This window comes from Hevea brasiliensis, chromosome 5 (assembly GCF_030052815.1).
Source record: "Hevea brasiliensis isolate MT/VB/25A 57/8 chromosome 5, ASM3005281v1, whole genome shotgun sequence".
Taxonomy (NCBI): Eukaryota; Viridiplantae; Streptophyta; class Magnoliopsida; order Malpighiales; family Euphorbiaceae; genus Hevea; species Hevea brasiliensis.
In genome coordinates, this window is record NC_079497.1 from 76,428,085 (window position 1) to 76,428,800 (window position 716).

General features: G+C 35.8%; 1 non-coding gene across 1 annotated transcript; it reads right to left on the minus strand.

Moving 5' to 3' along the window:
* Positions 1–402: 402 nt before the first annotated feature.
* On the minus strand, positions 403–509 carry LOC131180502 (small nucleolar RNA R71). Its single transcript, XR_009149269.1, has one exon. It is a non-coding gene; the product is annotated as a small nucleolar RNA R71 (small nucleolar RNA).
* Positions 510–716: the final 207 nt, after the last annotated feature.

A 716-nucleotide genomic window follows, 5' to 3' on the forward strand; every position in this document is an offset into this window, starting at 1 on the left:
AACACAATCTTTCTGGATAAGTCATGTCCTTATTGTGAAGTATCCTCGATTGTGAACCTATTTATGATACTTTTCACTAGAAATATTGTCACTCATATTCTTAACAACTTAAGAATATAATTTCTAACAAAATATCAATGGACCTTTTCTATTACACATAAATATATTATGTAAACGGAAAAGTGAAAATACCTTTTATTAATAAAAACATGTACAAGATACATACTAAATGATATGCTCTAGGGCATACTACTAACAGCAATAAGACTCAGAGCATTCCCATTCTCCCTCCGGGACAAAGCAAGAAAGTGGTTACTTTCTTAACCAGCTGGAACATTCACTACTTGGGAGAATCTCTCTCAAGCTTTTCTAGCAAGGTATTTTCCACCCACAAAGACTGGAAAACTAAGGCTTGAGCTCAACACCTTCAGACAAAAGGAGGGAGAATCACTCTATGATGCATGGGATATATTTAAAGACCTACAAAGAGAATGTCCACACTATGGTATAGAAGATTAGCTATTAGTACAAAACTTCTATAATGGTTTACTACCCTCTACAAGGAGCACAGTTGATTGCAGGGGTACTAGAAGTAGACGCCCTAAGCATGATAAATGCTCAATTTGATCAGCTCACAAGAAAACTCGAAAAGATGCAAGCTAACACAGTAGGTATAAATAGTCAACCTAAAGATAGCTATGGAGGAGGATACGTGA